This window comes from Nomascus leucogenys, unplaced genomic scaffold, assembly GCF_006542625.1.
Source record: "Nomascus leucogenys isolate Asia unplaced genomic scaffold, Asia_NLE_v1 000594F_37410_qpd_obj, whole genome shotgun sequence".
Lineage (NCBI taxonomy): Eukaryota > Metazoa > Chordata > Mammalia > Primates > Hylobatidae > Nomascus > Nomascus leucogenys.
Genome location: NW_022096392.1, coordinates 1 through 8558, shown reverse-complemented (window position 1 = coordinate 8558; position 8558 = coordinate 1). Strand labels below are relative to the sequence as shown.

At 35.4% G+C, this 8558-nt stretch overlaps 1 pseudogene; it reads left to right on the top strand.

The window, feature by feature from the left end:
• Positions 1 to 3555: 3555 nt before the first annotated feature.
• Positions 3556 to 4497, top strand: LOC100588378 (annotated as a pseudogene).
• The last annotated feature ends 4061 nt before the right edge of the window (positions 4498 to 8558 follow it).

The following is an 8558-nucleotide window of genomic DNA, read 5'->3' as shown; positions in this document are numbered from 1 at the left end:
TGCCTGCAGATCCTCAGAAGTAGCAACTGAACAAAAATGTTTCTACGAGCGAAATTTGCTCCTTTCATGACCTCTACTTCATTGGCTAGATGGGCTTGGTTTCTCGACTGACTGGCTATTGCTGCCTCTGATTCTGCAGCTCTCTGTTTCACGTCTTTGCTTTCCTAAGTCCTTCCACAATTGTTTAAGGTCTAATTCCTATGGTAAATGCCTTATCCCACAGTGCATGGTAGCTCTGCTTTCTAAGTTGAACTCTATTTCTTAACCTAAGTCAAACTAACAATGTAGATAAAATCAGAGATGTTTTGATTTTATCCCTGACATTCCAACATGTCATTCCTGTTGTCCCTATCATCTCCCTCTCCTTAGAGGTAAATGAATTAATATATATGTGTGTATGTATATTCATATAAATATATGTGTGTGTATGTATATGTACATACACACACATATATATGTACATATACATACACACACATCTATATACACATATACCTATTTAAATATATATGTGTATATTTAATATATTTAATGTTCCTCCATGGGATTTTATTAATTTTATATTATTTTATATTCCTTCTGGAATACATAATATTATAAATATATTATTTTATATCCCTTCTGGCATTACCTCACCTAGTATCATCTAGAACAGGTGTTCAAGATGCTAGAATTTTGCTGCCTGATAGAAACATTTACCATATGATATTTGATAAGTGGTATCTCAATGAATTTCAACATATGTTCATATAAAGAGTTTGAGCATCTTTTGTATAGATAACAGCTATTTGCACTTTTTTCCCATTTTATGCAGGGTTCTTGGTCTTTTTATTCTCTAATTTAATAGTTTTTTATGTATTGATATATCAATGCTTTTTTTTAATCTCTCAGTGCAAATGAGGAAATTGAGATTTATGATAATGTGGTGATGTACTCAGTATAATATAATAAAGTCTTGTACTGTGATGTAAACTCAGGCCTCCAAATCTGAGATTCAATGTTCTTTATATTATACTAGAGGCATATAATGCAGTTTCATCAAGTTATTTCTTTTCACCTTATGAATACAAGCTCTGTGAAATATAAATATTCAAAACTTTCTTGTTATAGAGAAATATTTAAGTATGGGTGGCATTTAATTTTATTGATTGTTATTCTGATTTTTAGGAGATATTAACATTTTGATGATTACTTCATGTCCTTTATAGTCAGAATTTATAAACCAGAATTTTTTCACTTTTCACTTTTTCTTCCATTACTCCATAATGACTCAAGTGAATAGTACAAAATTTAAATTCTTGAACATTCATTTTATTATTTTCTGTATCAGTTTTTTTCCAAATGGGGATACACAGGCCTTATACTCATTAATTAATGGAGGAACTGAGAGATAACACTTGTAGTCTCACAAGTCAAATAATAGATACTATTTGTCTTGTCTTTGCTTTGGTCCAAGATACGCGTTATTCTTTATATTTCCCAGCCAATCACATCCATGCCCTGTACATGAAACATTTACGAGCAATCATGCATTCTGTAATTCACCTTTAAATATGGCCAAACCAACTTGAAAGTTTTAATAACTCCCACTGCAACTTGAATATCTCTTTATTCCCAAGCAGCAGCTGGTCTTTTTCTTGCCATGTAATTCACAAAATTATTTCATATCAATACAGCTGTCATAATGCAAAGGTCTCAAGGACTGTGAGCCTCCTTTCCCCAGAAATTAGGCAAGCGATTCACCTAACTTCACTGTGAAGCAGTTGTCCTTGCTTTCAGGAGTTGGTTGAGTGTTATATTACATGTGTGGAAAGTATCTTAAATTATCTAGATCAACGCCCCTATTTTACATATGAAGACTTGGAGCATCAGTTGACTCAGTAATTACTCGATCCCACACTCCTAGGACAAGATTTCAATTCCCATTTTCTGACTTTCAGGTCACTGTTATTTCTGGTACACCATTTAATGAGAGCTGTGCTAGAGACTTCTATTTAAATATCAGGTAGGTGAGTGCAAAGAATTAAAGTTTCTGGGATGGGTAAAGCTAGAAGAACAATGTGAAGGTTTTTTGGTTTGTTTTTCAAGGCCACACAATTTTTAATAGAAGCCAAGGAACAGTAGGTAGTTGAATGAATAAATTGAGTTTGGTCTTAGAACAATTTGTTTAGAATATCTAGTTACAACAGAGGTTTGAGAAGAAAGAAAACAAATGCTTGGATTAGTAGAAAGATGAAAAGGTTTTGTCATGAATTTGAGTACACATCATTTCAATTGGCTTTCAGTGCACTTTGTAAAACTCAGATCTCAGTGAGACAGAGATTTCCTTAATCAGCCAAGTTACAACTTTTGAGGTGCATTATATTACATAACTTCTAAATTCATTACTATCTTCTGTCTGATGTAACTTGTCTCAACAGTTGCTCCATGTAACTCTGGAAACAGGAAGAGTGTTTTTGTTTCAACAGCTTCTGTGAATCAATAATTTCTAGCATTTTAAAAAATGCCTGGCTTCTGGCAGCATGGTATTTAACAGTCTTTCTATTTAAAATATACTTAGAAATGTATGAGTACTTCAGCCTTTAACAGAAATGTTCATTAGCCTCTGAAAAATGTATGGCATTGGTGACATACATCAGCGTCATTCATAATATCTGTATAACTAAAATAAAAACAATAATTAGAGGTGATTTCACTTTTTTTTTTTTTTGAGGCGGAGTCTCACTCTGTCCGCCAGGTGGAGTGCGGTGGGCACGATCTCAGCTCACTGCAACCTCTGCCTCCGGGTTCAAGCGATCTCCTGCCTCAGCCTCCTGAGTAGCTGGGATTACAGGTGATGCACATACCGGCTAATTTTGTACTTTTTAGTAGAGATGGGGTTTCACCATGTTGGTCAGGCTTGTCTGAACTACTGACTCGTAATCTGCATGCCTCGGCCTCCCAAAGTGCTGGATTACGAGTATGAGCCACTGCCGCCATTTCACTTTTATCTAGACAATCTCCATCAGAAAATTGAAACAGATGATGTATCTCTGTAGTCATTTTCCTCCCCTGTTTGATTCCTTTTTCTTAGCCACTGCAAGAGACCAGTGCCCACACCTTCCCCTATTGTGTTCCCACTAATAATAAGCTTTGATCCTCAATATTCCTCACCATCTTTCACCCTTCATGATGTTTGAAAAAGGTTTTCACTCACTTTTCTTACAAAAGCCTGCTGTCAGCAAGCTGTGAAGTTTAAAAATATTTCACAAACTGAGGAGTAAATATTTGAAAACCGTTAATTTTTATTTATTTTATGAATATTTGTATTTTACTTGTAAAACAAATGCTAAGTCATAAAAAAAAGATATTTAATTGATCATTTAAATACCTAAAAGGCCATTGGGAAAAATATTTAGCCACTGTGAGTCCGGAAAAGAGACAATAGGGAACTATCTGATGGTGGGCTTCCACTAAATTAGTCCATGCAAAAATCCCACTTTGAGTTTGATTGCTGTATTTTTCCTAGTTTCCTCCCAAATAGAAATGCTAGAGTCCTTCCAGAAATCAGAGCAAATGGCCTGGAGCAATAGTCTGTGGTAACCGAATTCATACTACGGGGTCTGTCCAGTTCTTTCGAACTCCAGATTTTCTACTTCCTGCTTTTCTCCATAGTCTATGCAGCCACTGTGCTGGGGAACCTTCTTATTGTGGTCACCATCGCATCAGAGCCACACCTTCATTCCCCCATGTACTTTCTGCTGGCAATCTCTCCTTCATTGACATGTCCTGGCCTCATTTGCCACCCCAGAATGATTACAGACTTCCTTAGTGAACACAAAGCCATCACTTTTGAAGGCTGCATGACCCAGATATTCTTCCTGCATCTCTTAGGGGGTGCTGAGATTGTACTGCTGATCTCCATGTCCTTTGATAGGTATGTGGCTATCTGTAAGCCTCTACGTTACCTAACAATCATGAGCCAGAGAATGTGTGTTGGGCTTGTGATACTTTCCTGGATTGTCGGCATCTTCCATGCTCTGAGTCAGTTAACATTTACAGTGAATCTGCCCTTCTGTGGACCCAATGAAGTAGACAGTTTCTTTTGTGACCTCCCTTTGGGATTAAACTCGCTTGTGTCGACACATATATTCTGGGGGTGTTCATGATCTCAACCAGTGGCATGATTGCCCTGGTGTGCTTCATCGTCTTGGTGATCTCCTACACTATCATCCTGGTCACCCGTCGGCAGCATTCCTCTGCTGGATCTCCAAAGCCCTCTCCACGTGCAGTGCCCACTTTACTGTTGTGACCCTTTCTTTGGCCCATGCATTTTTCATCTATGTGTGGCCTTTCACAGATTTCCCAATAGACAAAGTACTCTCAGTGTTTTATACCATATTCACTCCCCTCTTGAATCCAGTGATCTATACACTTAGGAATAAAGATGTCAAGTATTCAATGAGGAAACTAAGCAGCCATATCTTTAAATCTAGGAAGGCTGATCATACTTCTTAATTTTCCTCATAGGAAAATAAAATATTCTTCAGCACTTATCCCCCTCATTCAATTGGTCACATATTGATGCTTATTGCAAGAAATCAATTGTTCGTGGTAGAACTGTTTCTGTAACCAGCCTCAGCTGTCATGAAGTTCTAGTCTATTAATTGTTTCTTACACAACATGACATTTACTGTAGAGCATGATAAATGTATACTTAATGTTTATGTGAAAGGACCAACATATCAAATATTTATTTTTTTAGATCTATTGGAATATAATTTCCTTTGAGACTTTCACGTTTTAAGAAAGAGTAGATTTCCTCCCTATCTCTAGCAATAGTCTCTAAGAAAAAAGACAGTATAAAGCACCAGCACCTAGTATAGTACCCTATACGCTAAAGTAGCATAGGAATGTTTATTGCTGACAAGATGCTAATGAATGTGGGTTTTTTGTAGCTCAAAATTCAGAAGGCAATAGAGGGTTTTTGGTAAGTAAAAATATTAGGAATGTATCTTACTTTAGTCCCTACGTTCCCTAGAGTGGACTCCATAGTTTTAAAACAGTATAGGAAACTCCATGCAAATTCTTATAGTCATATCTATATCTATATCTATATCTATATCTATATCTATATCTATATCTATGTCTATTTCCTAAGCAGTAACAAATTGTTTTTGGTGTCATGATGTTTACTGTACCATTTTTTAAATTCAAAGCCACATTGTAAATAGTGGGGTTTAAAGGATCTGAGCCATTCTCCTATGGTTAAACACAGTATTTGATGTAAGGACTTCATTAAAAGGTTCCTCAACATATATATCTAATAAGTGGAGGTTTTAGAAAATACAAATCATCCAGTCCAAATCTATTTATTTTACAGATGATGAATTGAGAACCAGGGAATGATGTTACTTTCCCAAGTTAAGCTATTCAATGAAAGAATCTGGCATAAAAGATGCTCTCTCTCTCTTTCACTCCCTCTCTCTTCCTTTCCTCTCTATTGAACTAGGGCCAGATTATCTCCAGAGCAATTTGGTCATTGTCATTCTGAGAGCTACATGTGAAAGAAATGCTTAATGTATAAAACTGAACTATTGTAATCACTAATAAATTAGCCAATTCCTAGGAATTGTCAAAATTTACATAATATTGCTGAGTAACTATTTTCCGTTAGCCTGATATAAATTAAATACAGATGGATGTTTAGATGACTAAATTGGATCAGATTTTAAGCGAGTCAAATAATCGGATAAAATAAGGCCAATAAGGTGAATGAGTTATGGGCAGATAGGATATAATAAGGTTGATGGATGGGGTGGATACACATTATATATACATATGGCAACTATAGGTGGATAGATAATTTATCAATGAACAAAGAGAATGAATTATGCAGCTTAACTATAACTGCACCCAGCTAGATTTATCCTATGGGTTTATACTAGCTGTACCCAACTGTTAAATTGGCCTCCACTTGTTTAAAATTGCTGTTAAAAGTTTTAAGGAAGTTAGCATAGTTAAAAGACATATCTTAAATGTGTTTCTTGTGATGAAGTACAGCCAATTAATTTATGAATGTGTTTAATGATTACTGGAGAGATCTAATAATGAATAAAGGTTAAACAAAATATAGTAATAATGTTCTTTATTTATATGGCTCTCGGAACATTATAAACCTGTCCTTCTCAGTCCTTGTAATAAGACCAAATCTCTTAAGTTGGGTTGTTCATATTTTGTTTTAGTCAATAGTCGATGATTGGCTGATTGAGGTTGAGAATACAGTATAGTTGTTTCTTTATCAGGCTATGAATTTTGTGTGCCTGTTCAGCATCTTAATATATACATTACCAGAATTATAACCAAATAAATGTCATGGTTTCCATTATATTAAAGTTTGCATATGCTGTAAAATAAAGCCATCTGTTCTAAGCCTTAGGAAAGCAACCTAGGAAATTAACCCTAAAGAAAAAATACAGATAGGTGATATAATCACCAACCTAAGAAAATTTGAGTAAAAGAGTATTCCAGTTCCCATTCTAATCCATCCATTGATAGAGTCCTCTCTTTCCCTGCCTCATATTGTCTACTGACAATCACTTATCTGAGCATGCTCTTTAATCTTTGATTATCATAGTCACAGAAAAGCCTAACACTGAGTGCCCAAGGTTCATTGTTAAAGACATACCTAGCAAACACTTTAAGGGACTATTGAGTCTAATTTCAAGATGCTATGTCTTAAATCCAAGAGTTGTTGGCCTAATCAAAGCTGTCTGAAGTGTGGTTCTGTAGAGTCATTTAATTTATTTCTTCACTTTTTATTTTTTTAATTGACTAGATTTTTCTGTTCTCCATTTACCTCCATTGAGTTTACATGATTTTAGAAGTTGATTTCTAATTATGGTCTAATAAATGAAACCAGGAGTAAATGTAGAGAGATGTAAAAACACTTCCCATAGTGCAAAAAATTCATATATAGATGCACAAAGAAAATTGAGATTTGTCTCAAACTGGATGAGCTTCAAACACTGAGACCTCAGCACCAAACTTCATTCCTGGCATAAAAGTTCCTTTAGTCATACTTCTCTCCCCACAGCAAATACATTGCCGCTACTTAAACAACTACTTTCCCCTGCTCATCTTAGAAGGTGAGATAGTAAGCAGCAAAGTGCTCTTCCATATGAGATGTGGTCAGGGATTTGTGAAACTTCACTATAGGAAACTTGACAAAGAAAGAATGCGTTTGACATGCCATTTTTTTCTGGTCAGTTATAATTTTGTCCCACTCTTCTTCCAGAAAATCTATTTTTAAAATAATTTTACAATATTTGTTTCAAAATTTTCAATGGTTTTAGCACTAAAATACAGTGCAGTTTTATAACGTCACCCTTCAAGGTTTAATCTAAGCCCCATCTCTTCAGGGAATCTTCTTCAATTCTTTTATTGACCTCTCTGTCTTTATTTTTTCTAGACCTAATATGTCTTACATCATTGATTTTATGCATTGAAATATATTGTTATCTAAACAATTCTTAAGACTGTATTATTTCTTCTCATAGTTGATAAGCATTTTGAGAGCGGACTTTTCCCTTTCTTGTTTTTATTGTTTTGTTATTGTTGTTCAATTGTTGGCAAATTTGTTTTGTTTTGCTTTGTTTTTAGTATCTGCTATAGTATTTGATTCAGTGAACAGTTAAAGTGGTGACTTGTTACACTTTTGAAGTACAGTAATTATCTTTTTCTAAATAAATGTCCTTTTTATTTTCCTTATTACTATTCCATTACTCTTTGAGTATATAATATAGTAATCATAGAAATGTTGAAGTGAAAAGAATTTCAGAGATTATCAAATGTTCCTGTCAAATTCTGTCATTAGCTGTGGGACCTTCTGCCAGTCGCTGATGTGATTAAATCTTCTGTGAGGTCCTTTCAAGCTCTAATATTCTGGTGTGTAGGATTCCTGCCTTCCAATTCATTTTGTCCAGTGGTAGTTCACACATAAAACTTCCTAAAAGCTGATTTCTGGGAGGGTGACTGAGAGGATCCCAAATAGGAAAAGAGTGGTGAGGAAGTAAGGGAAAGAGAAGCTGATGGGATTTCTATTAATATATGAAAAACCGTAAAAATAGATAGAACCACACCTGGTATCTGTGGTCCTCAGAAACCCAGTTACCAGGCCTTTACCTACCAAGGTTCTACAGAAAAGGAGGGATGCAGAGAGACATTTTCTAGTGTTTGTTTTTGTTAATGCTAGTGACCCCTAGTTTTCTAACACAGAGAAAAGCAAACATATCAAGAGATGTGTTACACATTCTGTATCGTGGCCATGAAAAGTGTGTTAATTGAGTAGGAAATCACAGTTCTGTGAGTTCGGAGTCTGTAGGAAATGAGCCCCTGATTTTATATCCCTCAAGTGGTTCTGGTGAACCTGGTTAATCACCATGTGTCTGTTAATGACACTGAGCTTTGAGAGGAAATGCCCTGAGAAGCCTCTGAGGCAAGACAGCAATCCTCTTCAGGATGGAAATTAAACTGTACTAACATGTAACATATCATATTCAATATGCATCACGCTCTGC